This window comes from Hyperolius riggenbachi, chromosome 4, assembly GCF_040937935.1.
Source record: "Hyperolius riggenbachi isolate aHypRig1 chromosome 4, aHypRig1.pri, whole genome shotgun sequence".
Classification (NCBI taxonomy): Eukaryota; Metazoa; Chordata; class Amphibia; order Anura; family Hyperoliidae; genus Hyperolius; species Hyperolius riggenbachi.
In genome coordinates, this window is record NC_090649.1 from 77,476,153 (window position 1) to 77,491,814 (window position 15,662).

Below are 15,662 nucleotides of genomic sequence, written 5' to 3' on the forward strand. Positions count from 1 at the left end.
GTAAAATGCAAAATACATGTGTTCACATATGTATAAGCGGAACATTTGTCAGTAAAATGCGCTGTTAATTACTTTCATTCAGTGTAGCTGTTCCTTACAGTTAGGGCGCAATCATACTAGTCAGTGTATTGAAATGCATGAAAATGCATGAATAGAAACTCATGGATGGGTGTGAATGGGTTTGTAAGTGGCTGTGCATTTCCACACATTTCCATGAGTTTTAACTCCAGACCAGTTGAAATGCACTGCACAGCAACTCACTGTTGTAGTGTGAATGATAAGATGAAAGTCGATGGACTTTCACGTTCCCTTGTAAAATGCAGGGAGTCAAAACTCACTGCAACTCACTTACTTTGAAGGAGCCTTATAGAGAGTCTGAAGCGAGAATAAATCTCGCTTCAGACCTCATAGATAGCAGGGGCATGTGTGCCCCTGCTAAAACGCCGCTATCCCGCGGCTTAACGGGGGTGCCTTCACCACCAAATCCCCTCGGTGCAGCGGGGGAGCGCTTCCTGGTTTGGGCAAGGCTAACCGCCGCAGCCCTGCCCCACGCGCGTCTGTCAGCGCGTATCTCCGCCTCTCCCCCGCCCCTCTCAGTCTTCCTTCACTGAGCGGGGCGGGGGAGAGGCGGCATTGCGCCACTGATAGACGCGACTGGAGGCAGGGCTGCAGTCGTTAGCCCTGCCTCCACGAACGACCAATTCTACGACCAACTATTGCGGGGTGAGTTTGGGGGTGAAGGGACCCCCATTTAGCGGCGCGATAGCGGCGGTTTAGCAGGGGCACACATGCCCCTGCTAACTATGAGCGCTGAAGCGAGATTTATTCTCGCTTCAGAGTCTCTCTAAGTGTTTTTAAAGTTTGCCTGTAGGGAAAAAAGGTTCTTACCCATTACAGGTTGGGACTAGTCCATCCACTCATGGGGGATTCTCAGGGTTTTCTTTATTTTCAAAAGCACTTACTAAGCAGCAGTTGCTCAGGCCAGCTGCCAGGACGGCAAGTGAGCGAGAAGGGCGGCCGGCTGACATCTTTGTAGAATTCTTTTCCAGAGCGGGCCTTTCAATGAATAATAGAAATCTACATATTCTCTGCCCCACCCAGAAGCACCCACATAGCTTGGTTTATACAGCAGCACCTATTGCAGTGTCACCTTGTGCTTGTACACTGACACTAGTGCCGTTTCACTGGTTCTTCTGGATCCTTTGCGGGGGGAACCTGGGCATGTTATCTGAAGAATCTCTGAAAGGAAATGTCATGCAAATTTAAGCAAGGCAAGCTCTACTTACCTGGGGCTTCCTCCAGCCCCTTGCAGCCAATACGTCCCTCGTCGCAGCTCCGCTGCCAGCCAGGGGTCCTTGCCGGTGCAGAGGCCGGACTTGTGAGGGCGTCCTCTACTGCGCCGACACGAGTGCCGCTGTCAATCACTCGAACGTTGGGCTGGAGTGTTCTGCACAGGCACAGTTGTTCAGTAGTTGGGCAGCATGGTGGCGTAGTGGTTAGCGCTCTCACCTTGCAGGGATGGGTCCCTAGTTTGAATCCCAGCCAGGTCAACATCTGCAAGGAGTTTGTATGTTCTGTGTGGGTTACCTCCGGGCACTCCGGTTTCCTCCCACATCCCAAAAACATACAGATAAGTTAATTGGCTTCCCCTAAATTGGCCCTACACTATGATACATGCACTACATGATACATACATAGACATATGACTATGGTAGGGACTAGATTGTGAGCCTCTCTGAGGGACAGTTTGTGACAAGACAATATACTCTGTACAGCGTTGTGTCATATGTTGGCGCTATATAAATACTTAAAGAAATAAAAACCCCAGTATACAGTAAGTAGCCAATCCCAGTTAGGTAGCCTAAGCCGTCTACCCCTCTCCCTTTCCCCACTGGACATTGGTGCCAGTGGGGGTATGTAGCTTAAAGGGATACTGTAGGGGGTCGGGGGAAAATGAGTTGAAGTTACCCGGGGCTTCTAATGGTCCCCCACAGACATCCTGTGTTGGCACAGCCACTCACCAATGCTCCGGCCCCGCCTCCGGTTCACTTCTGGAATTTCTGACTTTAAAGTCAGAAAACCACTGCGCCTGCATTGCCGTGTCCTCGCTCCCGCTGATGGCACCAGGAGCATACTGCGCAGACCAAAGACCATACTGGGCTTGTGCAATACTCTCCTGGTGACATCAGCGGGAGCGAGGATGCAGCTGCGCAGGCGCAGTGGTTTTCAGACTTTAAAGTCTGAAATTCCAGAAGTGAACCGGAGGCGGGGCCGGAGTATCGGTGAGTGGCTCCGTGGGTACATGATGTCTGCGGGGGGCCATTAGAAGCCCTGGGTAAATTCAACTCATTTTCTCCCGACCCCCCTACAGTATCCCTTTAAGGACCGCGTGGTTTTCCTATGATCTGTGCTGCGTGAGCTCTTCAGCCCGCAGCACAGATCAGATTTCAGCCAGGGCGACCAGAATTCCCCTCCTTTTTCCCCACTAGGGGGATGTCCTGCTGGGGGGGTCTGATCGCCGCCGCTCTGCGTGGCAGAGCGGGGGGTCTCCTCAAAGTCCCCCTCCACAGCGATATTCCCCCTCCCTCTCCTTCCTTCGCTCCTATTCTCTCTATGGGCAGTACAGGACGGCGATCCATCCTGTACCACCTCTGATAGGCTTCAGCCTATCAGACGGCGGCGATCCCCGGCCAATCAGAGGCCGGGGATCGCCGATCTCCTATACAGCGCTGCTGCGACAGCAGCGCCGTAGGATGTACACACGGGATTTCTTCCCCACGTGTTTACATTTCGCCTGCAAGCCGTGATCGGAAAACATTCTTCTACTGAAAGGCACCTATCTGCAAGTACAGTGCAAACAGTATTTGTTCAGTTCCACTTTACGAGGTTTCAGTAAATTTGGCTACAATTTTTCATGTACTGTTCTTATATATACTTTTTTAATAAACTTGAGTATATTGAGGTCAGTAGTGTAGCGTTGCCTGAGCCATATTGTCAGAGTAGTGTGACTTCTGTGCTCTCAGAGCTGCAGCAAATATCTTTTATCTTTCAATAAACCCTCATCCCAAGGTCTAGCTGGCCCATCGGGAGCCGGAGGAAACACCAAAAGAGCCGTGACCTTCTGTTCTTTGGTTGTTATTCTGTTCACAGCGTTCTGATGCCTGTCTGTTTCATCTTCAGTTCTACGAAAAGATGTTTAGATAGGTTGCAAGGAGAGGTTAACATCTGGAATACCATTCCTCTCTGCTGCTAGTTTTGTCCCCATGAAATTACCTTGTCAAACACCATATGGACAGCATATCTGGAATGATAGGAGGCTGTCCTTCTTGGCAGGTCACCTGATGCGGATGTAGATCCTATGTTTAGATGCTTGCCTCTAAGCCACATAACTGTGTGGAGATATCATTGCTTGCTAGGGTTGATGGCATTCTTGATGGATAGTTTTGACTAAAGCCTTGTAGGTACATTTTTCGATGACTATCCATGCACAGTCATGCTCATCGCAGTTTATGTGCTTATTTCCAGAGGATGATGACTATTCTTTGGACTGTATAACAGGAATACAGCTTTACATCTGCAGGTATGTGTATTCTAACTTGCAGCATCTTGGCTATCGTCATTACAAGCTATGGAGAGCATGGGGTCTCTCGGAAAGCAGAAAGCCAAAGTGAAAAGGCAGGAGATGGAGACACACCAACGTTTAGTGAAGCTTTCCAAGTCCAAAAGGTATAGAGGGTGGAGCCATGTAAAATGAATCCTTTTTGTGCAACCAATACCGCTGCTCTACAGCACAGACACAAACTCAAAATTACAGAGACATTTGATTGAACTTGCTTAAAGTCTCCGTCAACTGTCCCCCCCTGGAGGCAACTGTCAGCAGTAAGCAGTTTGCTAAAGTTATACATTCCCCACAGTTTATTTGATTTTAATGTTTTATTTTGCTTCAGGTCCCCTTTTAAGGAAACTGAAATGGCGAGGGAGAGAAAATGTATACATACCAGGGGCTTTTTCCAGCCTCCTCCAGGCTGATTGCCCCCTCGCTGTCCTCCACCACCTCCTGTATCTTCTGCATTTGGCTCCGGTTAGTCTGTCAAGGGTCAACTGTACATGCGCGGCCTGGCCGTGTGCGCACCGCATCGCAGGAAACATTCTGCACCTGCGCAATACTACTGCCGATTGCAGAAGATACAGAAGGTGACAGAGGACGGTGAGGGAATGATCAGCCTGGAGGAGGCTGTAGGAAGCCCCAGGTATGTATACATTTTCTCTCCTGCCTCATCTCAGGTACACTTTAAACCAAAGGTGTTGAACTCCAGTCCTCAAGGGCCATATCCATGCCAGTGATTAGGATGGACTAACAAATAGTGTTATACTTTTTGAGCCATACCTTTCCCCATTCAGTCCCAATTTGAGCTGTGCCAAAAATGTGTGAGGACGTCGGCCAGGGTAACGGGAGTTCGACATCCTTGCTTTAAACGATCTACATTCTTCTCAGGAGTATCGCCTCTCCTTTGGAATTCTTTCCCACAGCCGGTCCATCATTCTCTGAGCCTGGAAACCTTCAAACATATTTTAAAAACACAACTTTTCAGACAAGCCTATAATTTCTATTGGTAGCATTGGAGGTTCACTGCCTTATCCTTTAACCCTTGTATCTCCTTCCTTAATGTTTTCATCCCACTACCCTATACATTTATGTCATGTTGAGGATTCTATTGATCTTATCAATTTAGATAGGATGCCTGGGAAAGCCTCCTCAGTAATGGTTAAGGCATCTAATTACATTTATGTTTGCTAAAGAATGTTTTTCCTCTGTATGTCAGTGTACATAAGCTGTTTTTCAGTTTTGGTCATGAACCAGTCCGACGAAGGCTTTTTATAAGCCGAAAGCTCACTGTTTATCCATCTCTAAGTTAGCCAATACATGGTATCATCCTGATTCAAAACTTCTTGCTTTTACCCTATACATTGTAAGATCATGAGGGCATGGACCACCTCCTAGTGTTTCTTATTTTGTTGTAAGTTATCATATGGACGTGTAACAGTATTGGTGATGTCTCAAACCACACATCACCTATGTATGTATTTGTATTCGTATCACTGGATGTCCTGATTGTACAGAGTTTTGAACGTCTCATGTAGTGCTCCTAACTATTTGTTTTTTTTACTGTGTATAGCGCTACGGAAGATGTTGATGCTATATAAATAATGCTTGGTGAAATTTTCCTTCTTAAAACAGAAGGAAATTTGCAATATTTCAGCTATAAATATAAGTGAGCATTTGTGGTTACCCACAATGCACAACTACTGAATATGCAAATTATCTCTTCGCCCCTGTAAGCCAGACAAGCATCCAGAACCGCTGGTGTATAGCAAGCCTATAGCTTTAAATATTACACAGCCACATCAACCCCACATATAGGTTTGCTATATACCAGTGGTCCTGGATGCTTGTCTGGCTTACAGGGGCGAAAATAGATAATTTTCATATTTAGTAGGGGTGCATTGTGGGTATCCACAAATGTTCACTTATAGCTGAATTATTGCAAATTTCCTTCTGTTTTAAGAAGGAAAATTTCACCAAGCATTGCTTATTAGTAGGAGGGCTTTTTGGTCTCTTTTATCCCCCTATACATTCCTAGTGGTTTGGGTCACCTCAAGCTGTAATAATACAGTAGAGTCCCGGCTATCTGCAACGCAACTAACCAGTAGTCTCAACCAACCAGAACAAATCGCTGGCCATACTCACAGTGGAGAAGGACAACTTCTCAGGTTGTATTTGGGATCTGATTTGCTTAAAGACTGTGTTTCATAGCCTCCTCCAGGGTTACTATATCTTCATTTACTGTATTTTAACATTTAATACAAAGTTTATGCTACAGGTATGTACCGTATATACTTGAATACAAGTCGACCTTGTGTATAAGTCGACTCCAATATTCAACCTTCTTAAACTGGAATCTTTCATTGACTCAAGTATAAGTCTACCCAAAAAAGTTAATGGCTGCTATTGTAGCCATTAACCCCTCCTGTCCCTTAAGTGCAGCCAATAACTACTCCAGGCCCCCAAGTGCTGCAATTATTCACTCCCTTTAATGCAGCCCAATATTTCCCCCAGCCCCTTTCCTTGTTGATTGTTGTGGCCATGGCTTTCAGACCTGTGCTTTCTTGGTATTTCCTTTCCTCAAAGTGTCACTTACCACTGGGTACATTGCTGCAAATGGGAATGTCACTATTAGTACCAGGGCTGTGGAGTCGGTCCAAAAATCCACCGACTCCGACTCCTCAGTTTAGGATTCCTCCGACTCCACGACTCCGACTCCTCTAATTTGCATATTACAATTTTGTTGATTAAAAGTATGTAACATGAAATTCGTCTCATAACTGCCAACGCTTAGGAATTTTACAAGACAACTGAAGTGAGAAGGATATGTAGACTACTATATTTATTCCCTTTAGACTAAAACTAGTCCTTGGTAAGAGTACTTGTAAAAGGTACAAACCGGAACAAAGAACAGCTATAAGGCCCTAGGCAATGTAAGTGTGGGTACATGTAAGAATGATGTGCAGGTACTCTGCAGGGGAATGAGGAGATTGTAAACAGACAACACCTCTGTGTTCAATGTGCACAGCATTCTCAGTGGATTCCCTGCAGCTCTGTGGGGAGTGCATAGGTAGAGTATAGTACTACTGTGTAACAAAGTAAACCTGAGACAGATGAAATTAAAGTTTTATACATACCTGGGGCTTCCTCCAGCCGCCTTCAGGATAATCAGTCCCTCGTTGTCCTCCTCCACCACCTGGATCTTCTGCTATGAGTCCAGGTACTTGAGCCAGTCAGGCGTAGTGCGCATGCACACACTCCGCCGCCAGGACCATACTACACCTGTGCAGCACTATTGCGCAGGTGCAGAATGTTCCTGGCTGTGGGAGCGGCATGCGGCCGGACAGCGCTGACTGGCTGAATTATCAGGATTCATAGCAGAAGATCCGGGTGGTGGAGGACAGTGAGGGACTGATTAGCCTGAAGGGGGCTGGAGGAAGCCCCAGGTATGTATAAAACTTTACTTTTCATCCGTCTCAGTTACCCTTTAATTTGTAGTCACCAAACCAAACTTTAATAACATATCAAATTATTTTATTTCATCAGCAAAGGGAGTGCATACATTTGCATAAATCAGCATCAATGCAGAATTATTTCCATCTTGTTGACCATCTCTATTAGTGCCATAGCTACACATCAGGCTTTATTCTTACAGCATAGATGTTATTTAGTATATATAAGAGATTCCTGTGTACACATCATATATACAGTCACAATCAGATATGTATATCTGACCTTAAAAATACGGGGACTGCTTTATTGAAGCAGCACAAGTAACTAATTTTGATTGGTTTATTTCATTTTTGTGGACTAAGCACAGCTATTACTGTATATATACTGTATATATCCATTATTTTTAATGACTATTATCTGAGAAATAGAACATTATATCATATTTTCTATTTTAATTACAGTTACAAATTCATTAGGAGTCGGAGCATTTTTTTCCCGACTCCGACTCCGGGCACCCAAAATTGCCCGACTCCACGACTCCGACTCCACAGTCCTGATTAGTACACACATTACTCAGTGTGTGCATTGTTGCCTGTGACTCGTGTATAAGTCGACCCCTATACTTTTATGAAGTGAATCAGACCTAAATTTCTAGACTTATACTTGAGTATATACAGTATATAGAGTGAAGTAGAGAACTGTATTAGCTGGGCCTATTTTCAACATAAGAGTCTCAAGCAACCAAAAAGCAACATTATTCGGCATCAGCCAATCTCCATCGGTGTCAGATAACCTAAATGCTACTGTAATTCTTTACATTATTCAGAAAAGGAAACTACTCACCTGAAGTAGGTCTGTTTTTTTTGGCAACCCTAAAGCACAGCAAGCGGTAAACTCTGTTTTGACAATTAATATTCCCTAAATTCGGGATATTTAACTGTAAAATTGATGATTATTACAGTACGAAGATATGACTGACCCGGCCATCAAGCGAAACAAATTGATTCTCCTTTTCCAGGCCGCGTTAATGACTTAGACAGGAGATCCTTAGCTAAAGCTGGTGCCTCTTTTGCCATCTGAGCCCTGCAGATTAAATGGGAACATCTGGGTATGTTAAAGCTATTACACGAGCCTGTAATAAGATTACATTGTTAATATTGTTAAGAAGGGAATAAAGAAATGTCGTGTCTCGGGCAAGTGGTTGCCAACAGCCAATCTTGGATGCATTATTACCTCCAGATGTGGCTACAGTGTGATGTCACAGAGACGCCCGGTTTCTGTAAATGACGGTTCCTACCCTGGGGACTATAGGGCGCTCTGCCGTTCAGTGATTGCATGAATGGCTTACACGCTGTACTTTAAGGTGGAGAATGTTTAGCTTGCTACCCCAACTCCCCCTAAACCCCCCTTCCTTTATTAACTAAGGGCTGGTTAAAGGGCACGCCCAATCTATAAAATCACGCTACATATATGATGTTTATGCATTTTTTACATGAGAAGCTGAATTTTATGTAGAGTGAGAACAAAATTGCAGTGTTCCCCAGCCCAAATAGCAAAGAAATAGTTGGGTTAATAAAGTGTTAGTGTCCTTATATTAAGTGTGGTAAAAATGTTTTAAAAACAAGGGTTAGGCATCAGTAGAGTAAGGTCTGAGGGTTAAGCATCTGTAGAAATAGGTCCAGGGCCGGGCCGAGGCAGAGGCACAGTGTAGGAGGGATCGCACAATTCACTCTGCTATCAGTCCCCTATTGTGTTTGAAGCCAAGAGAAATAAGAAAAGGGGATATATGGCAGTGACTACAAGCCAGATAACTAAAGATTAAGGTGCTGGGGGGGGGGGGGGTTGGGGGCCCTGGGGCGCCTCTTAGTCTAATAGCAATCAGTGCGTGACGGCTGGGGTGGAAGGGATGGGGGTGGGGGGTGAATTTTGGTGTCTCAGCCTTGGGCGCTGGAGGACCTTGTGCCGACTCTGGGTAGGTCTTAAGGTGGCCACTAATGATCCAATTTCTAGCGAAAAATCATTAGAGTGATCAGAAATTCTGATCGGATTGGTTGTAAATAATCTCCATTGATGGGCACAATCAATTACATACGATTATAAAATCAGTCGTCCGATTAGATTTTTGTCAAACCAAAATTTGGATTTTCTTGTTGGTTGTGATAGATGGGAAGCAAAGATTGGTTCGTTGATGGTGTAGTGAACGATTTCACTTCCGATCAGAATTTCTGATCGCTTGAACAATTTTTCGCTACAAATTGGATTGTTAGTGGCCACCTTTAGGGTTAGGCATTATAGAGGGAGGTCTTAGGGTTAGTCATCAGTAGAGGGAGGTCTAAGGGTTAGGCATTGGTAGAGCAAGGGTTAAGGGTTAGGCATTGGTAGAGGAAGGTCTTAGGGTTAGGCAGTAGAGCTGGAGATCTTATGTTTACGCAACGGTAGAGGGAGGTCTTAGGGTTAGGCAGTAGAGCTGGAGATCTTATGTTTACGCAACGGTAGAGGGAGGTCTTAGGGTTAGGCATCGGTAAGGGGAGGGTTGTGTATGAGAGTTGGGTTAGGTTAAGGCATAGTAAAGTATCTGTAAAGATTACAGATATTTTACTATTGGAATTAAGTAGTAGAATATTGATAATTTTACCGGTACTCTACTAGCGGATATCCCCGGCACCCTTTTTTCCAATCGCCTTTTTTACATGATTGCATTGAAAAGGATTAACAAAGTCCCCTTCCCTATGCAGCTGGTTAATCCTGCAGCATGTTGGTGGTTTCTGAACAGTGTCGTAGCACGGAGTATGAGTACTGCTCCTCAGGCTGCAAAAAGAGCAGGTTATTTTGGACACTCAACTAGCTGTAGGTTTAAATTGAATTTCTTTTTACTAATATTGCAGTTAGACTTGTGTAACGCCCATCTATGCTTATGGCAGTTTTTATCATTTCATTTTAAAGAAAGTGGATATTCCCTCAAGGAAGATCTACTACCGGTGACAGGTCCCCTTCATGAATGTGTGCAGTTTGCTGCTAACTGAAGCCAAAAATGAGTCTTCCAAGGCATCAGGTTTTTCTCTTTTGCACGTACGTTAGTAAGCGGAATTTCCGTCCCCTGAGATCCATGCCCTGTAAAGTGCACTCTTATATGATTATATCTGTGAACGTCTCCAGTGGCTGGTACAATCCTTATAATTTATACACGAGGGTCCATTATTCCGTCTATGGTTCAGAATGCTATACTTACAGCATGGAATGTGTGGGAGACAAGCGTGGTATGATGATGCCGTGATGTCCTCTATAGGGTAAAAGCGATGTAATAACTATGCATACATCCAAGAAGGCGGAAGCCTCTACTGCAGGCTGCCTATGAAAATAAGGTATGTATTAAGTCTCCCTAGCCCACCCGCCCGGCTGCTGCACCCTCCCTTCACCCTCCCGTCCCCCTCCTGTCGCTCAGGATCGCGTCGGCCCATGCCCACATCCCCCGTGGAACGGTCCGTTTCTTCACTAGTGTGAAGAAACTTTCTGATTCCCATTGCCCCCAGTGCTGCAGTATTTTTTGACGGATCCATTCCGCTAGGCAGAACGGTCCGGAAAAATTAGGGCCTGCGGCATTTTTGGGATCCAGGGGCCGGAACGTACGGAACATATCCGTACCAACGGACGCATGTGAATGGATCCATAGGTTAACATTGGATCCATTCAAATCTGTTCCGTTTGTACAGTATACATTCCGGTTACATTCCGGAAAAGAACGCAAATGTGAACCGGGCCTAAGACCCCCCTGGTGGTGCCTAACTATAACCCCCCTCACCCCCGGTGGAGCCAAACCTATTGGTATTGCTTACCAATATTTTACTATAACTTAACCTAACCCTCCTCTCACACAGAACCCTCCCTTTACCGATGCCTAACCCTAAGTCCCCCCCCTCACCCTGTGGTGACTGACCTTACCCCCCAGGATGGTGCCTAACCTTAACAACCACCCCCCCAGTTGCTTACCCTATCATTGCACTCCTTTGTCCTTGCAACAGGATGCCTTTCACTCCCTTTTCAATTGTTCCAGAAGCTGCAGCACTTGGAAATCCATGCTTCAGAGAAATTACAGAGTTCATGCTTGAAAAAAGATGAAATTTGAGCTTACATGTTTACAAAGCAAGCTAGATATGCAGTTTCTAGGAGAAAAAAAAGAGTAAGGGAGGAAATGACATCAGGATTAGCTTCAGTCAGAAGTAGTAAGGATGGAAAATTCCTGGAACCAGTTTCTCACTATTTGATATATAAAATGAACTGAAATCAAAATGTGGACAGTACAATACATGTGTTATGTAAGTAGAATAAGTATGTATCTACTTATATATGTGTTTTTTTCCTGGTATAGTTTGGCTGTCCCTGCTGCTTTAATGTAAACCTTAAAGGGGAACTTCTGCCTAAACAAACATACTGTTATTAAGTTACATTAGTTATGTTAATTAAAATAGATAGGTAACATAATCTCTTACACCCCGTTTTAAAAGAACAGGCAAATGTTTGTGATTTCATGGGGGCAGCCATCTTTTTGTTTGAAAGGAGGTGACAGGGAGCATGTGACACTGTTCCCACTGTCCTGAGTCCTGATCGCCCCTCCCAGCTGCGCACGTTAGGCAACGAGAAAAACATTAGAAATCCCATTATGCTTTGCACAGCATCAGGGGCAAACAATGCCTGGGCAGATTTCTTCTGTGTAGCTAAAAATGAGGCTTGGGTAAGAAAAACAAAGTTCTGATGCTGTGAAAAATAAACACCAAGTCTTTTCAGTGCTGCTGAGTAGATTTTTAGTCTGGAGGTTCACTTTAACTGGTACTGGTAGTAACAGTAATAGGTTAGTGTTAATAACAGTATTTCTCCTGCACAGTTCCGATAGTAGTGTGCTAAGTATATGTCTGGATTTGTGCCGGAGCGAGACTTGCAATATTAATGCTACGCTAGAGCCAGCCAGACATTTAAATTGTAAGGAGATATCTGATTTATTCGCTGAAGCAGAACTTACTAATATTTCCCCAGTGCTACCCAGACATAACAGAGTAAGTCGATTTGTAAGAAAGTGCCAGGGGAATCCATCAACTATTTCTCTGGCTCTTCATGTAGTAATACATATAATTGAAAAACTCTAATGGCGTTTCCCTGGAGTTACCTCCTCTTTATTTACACTTACTGCTGGCCTATTAAATCCACGTTAATTAATTACTTCTTTTTTTACTAAGCCACAAAGTCCACTGTTTTAGAAGTGAGTGAAAGGCACAGAATGAGCCCCCTTGCGGATGCAGACGCGTTTAAAGGAAGATTGCAGGAAGGTAGACGGGGCATTGAGTAGTAATTATTTAAAAAAAATGTTTTTGTACTTCAGACGCTAACTAGGTAAACTTATTGCAGATTGAACAGCTCCAAGCATAACAGAATGTCTGGCTTTGCGCAGAAGAGATTGCTTATTATTAAAGGGCACCTGAAGTAACTACGGTAGAGTTCTGTAACGCAACTAAACAGCAGTTTCAACCAACCAGCACTAATTGCCCATGGTACTCACAGTGGTGAATGTTTCTCTGCTGGGTACACACGATGCGTTTTTTCAGTCGATTTTCCATCCGATCAATTTCCGATTCGATTTTCCGATCGATTTCTGATTCAATTCTGTTATCTTTTCTTATCTATTTCCATTTACTTCTATGAGAAATCGATCAGAAAAACGATCGAAAATAAGATCAGGCATGTCGGAAATTATCTATCGAATCATCTATCTAAAACAAAATTGTATGGTGTGTACCTAGCATTAGTTCAAAGAATTTTGTCTGCAGCACCAGCAAATGGTGAGTGTGCTCGGGTCAATTACATAGATATTTCAACCCAAAACAGAAACCCAGGAACCAGCACCACTCATAAGTAATATCACTTCTATATTGATTACTTATGAGTGGTGCTAGTTCCTGGGTTTGTGTACCTAGCATTAGACTGTTTGTGGGCTCTGCTGTATAGAAATTTGTATAATAAAAAATGAAAAGCCTAGTCTAAGCCTCAGTCGGAGGGAGGGGATATTATACACCAATATACAGCAATATGTAGATTAAGGTAGTGTTTCTGATACTGATACTTTTATACTCCTGTTGAGATGGGGGGGTATAAAAAAAAATGATACATACCTGGGGCTTCCTCCAGGCCTATTCAGAAGGATCGCTCCCTTGCTGTCCTCCTGCACCGTCTGGACCCTCCTTTATTTAGCCTGAAGTCCTTCAGTCTGGGGCGTATTGCACATGCACAGCATGCGCAAATTGCTCCTGATGGGAGAGCGATGGGGGTAGCATGCAGCCGGACTGCACATGCTTCGGCTGGCCAGGATTGAAGCACTTTATGGGCGGAGTAGCGGAGGATCCAGGCAGTGGAGGACGGCGACAAGGGAACGATCAGGCCGGAGGGGGCTGGAGAAAGCCCTGGGTATGTATAATTTTTTTATGTTCCCTTTAACATAAAAGTGGGTATTCTACTATATGTTGTTACAGTTCCTCTTTAACTTTTGCAGGATACTTCAATCTCATAAATGGGCATTTGTTCTAATCGGATAAATGAAATTGAAAAAATCCATAATTTGCTTGTAAAAGATTCCACAAAACAGCAGGAAAATGTAGTGAAAGTAAAGTGAAGTTTGAGATAAACTAAATACCAAAATGGTCTTTAGAAGGCTCCCCAAACAGAGTGTAGAGATACTCTCTGACCCTTCACCATATCCACCTCTTATTACTGCTAACAAGTCAGCCTCCTGCATGCAGACTGGAGCTTGTGTCACTATAGGAGCAGCTGACACCTGCCAGAAGAAGAAAAATGGGGTCCCTGAGACTCCATGGGTACATACAGTGCTGGATGCTAATAAGACCACCACAACTGGAAACACTACAGCATTCTGGCTAATCAGCTTTTATTTATAGCCTGGATGTGCCCTTTCAGATGTAAACAAACCTCAGATTGGCAAGGTCTTTTTGAGTGTTTTTTTATCTTGTATAATTGCATCAAGAGACAAAGAGTGCTCTTAATTTAAAATGTGGAAGTTGTTTTTTGATGAACTATAGCAACGCTGAGTTAATCATAATATAATCATTGAATGCAAAGCAAAATAATCAATTGTCACCAATTAGCATTAAGGGAAAAGTCAAGGATGGTTTATGTCCAATGTTAAAGAGAATCTGTACTGTAAAATTCTTACAATAAAAAGCATACCATTCATTCTATTCATTATGTTCTCCTGGGGAGTACATTTGAAATCGGCGCCGGTAGACTTGGGCGCAGGATACAGCGGTGTATAGCTGATCCTGCTTCTGCACAAGTCCGGGCCGATTTAATTACTATTCCCCCTCCAGGCCGCCATGGATAGTGGGTGAATGAAATAATTCGGCTTCCAGCGATTGCTGGAGGCCGAATTATTATGTTTTTAAGCAACCTTGGCTCCGTCTTCTGATGGAGCCGACGTTACTCACTGAGCGCTTCAATAGGAATGATTCCTATTGAAGTCTATGGAGGCGCTGGCTGCGCCCAAATCTAGCAACGCTGAAAAGCACTGCTCCGCTCCTGGGCCCCTCTGTGCTGTTTCTGCCACTCCCTGCAGTGATCCTGGCTTGTAATTGCCATTTTTATGCAGTGTTTACAAACAAAAGACATAGCAAGTCATAGCTCAGCGTGTGAGTCATACAGAGTGTGCAGGGGGCCTGGAGAGGGTGTGTATAGCTTCTATCCAATCACAAGCAGCACAGCACATTCCAGCCTGACAGACCCTACAGAGGAGAGAAGATTAGATCATATAACAGAGATAACACAGCCACTGTGCAAATAGGAAAGGCTGCAGTAAGCCAGAGCACATTTGAACAGGCATAGGAACTTATAGGATAGAAGAAATAAGGCTCAAAATTTTGTTACAGAGTCTCTTTAACCACTTCACCACTGAGGGGTTTTACCCCCTGACCACCAGAGCAATTTTCACATTTCAGCGCTCCGTCCATTCATTCGTCTATAACTTTATTATTACTTATCGCAATGAAATGAACTATATCTTGTTTTTTCCGCCACCAATTAGGCTTTCTTTAGGTGGGACATTATGCCAAGAATGATTTTATTCTAAATGTGTTTTAATGGGGAAAATAGGAAAAAATGTGGGAAAAAATTATTATTTTCAGTTTTCGGCCATTATAGTTTTTAAATAATGCATGCTACTGTAATTAAAACCCATGAAATTTATTTGCCCATTATTCCCGATTATAAAACCGTTTAAATTATGTCCCTATCACAATGTTTGGCCCCAATATTTTATTTGGAAATAAAGGTGCATTTTTTTCAGTTTTGCGTCCATCCCTAATTACAAGCCCGTAGTTTATAAAGTAACAGTGTTATACCCTCTTGACATAAATATTTAAAAAGTTCAGTCCCTAAGGTAACTATTTATGTTTTTTTTTTATTGTATATATATATTTTTTAAAAAAATTACAAAAAAAAAAAAAAATTGGGCAGTGTGGGAGGTAATGAGTTAATTTATTATGTAAAACAATTTATTTGTATGTGTAAAATGCATTAGGGTGTAGTTTACTATTTGGACACAAGATGGCCA

At 43.7% G+C, this 15,662-nt stretch overlaps 1 protein-coding gene across 6 annotated transcripts in view; it reads left to right on the plus strand.

The window, feature by feature from the left end:
• The window catches only part of KLHL29 (kelch like family member 29), a 1,379,660-nt gene that overhangs the window by 96,095 nt on the left and 1,267,903 nt on the right, over positions 1-15,662 (plus strand). For 4 of the 6 annotated variants that reach the window (XM_068280223.1, XM_068280220.1, XM_068280224.1 and 1 more), the window contains exon 3: positions 3,526-3,580. The exons of the other annotated variants lie outside the window; for them this stretch is intronic. The gene's annotated coding sequence lies outside the window, so the exon portion shown is untranslated. The remainder of the gene's footprint in view (positions 1-3,525; positions 3,581-15,662) is intronic. 6 annotated transcript variants of the gene reach the window in all.